Below are 479 nucleotides of genomic sequence, written 5' to 3' on the forward strand. Positions count from 1 at the left end.
TTTTAGGAACCCTTGCTGATGGAATTTTTATCTTTTCGAAGAAATCGTTTTACACATATAGAGTGGAATAAAATATAAAAACCTATCATTCAGGACGAAGAGGGGAATACAAAATCACTATAGATGTCTTGTATTGTTTACAGAAAAAAAAATCGACATTGTAAATATGAAATTATTATAAATAGACACAGTATTCGTGTCTTAAAGTCTTAAACAATTACGTTTTAAATTCACTGACTGAAGCTTAATAATTTTTTTAACAGTCGAAAAATGGGCTAACATTATTTACCGGTTTGACATTTTTTCTACGTCTAATTAGACAGATAGATGTGTACATAGAGAAAACGAATTGAGCGTGAGAGTGAGAGAGAGAGAGAAAAAATAAAGAAAAAAGAGAGGTAGAGGTAGAGAGAGAGAGAGAGCGAGAGAGAGAGAGAGAGAGAGAGAGAGAGAGAGAGAGAGAGAGAGAGAGAGAGAAA

The sequence above is a fragment of the Cimex lectularius genome, unplaced genomic scaffold, assembly GCF_000648675.2.
Source record: "Cimex lectularius strain Harlan isolate CLEC.00 unplaced genomic scaffold, Clec_2.1 scaffold286, whole genome shotgun sequence".
NCBI classification, from domain to species: domain Eukaryota; kingdom Metazoa; phylum Arthropoda; class Insecta; order Hemiptera; family Cimicidae; genus Cimex; species Cimex lectularius.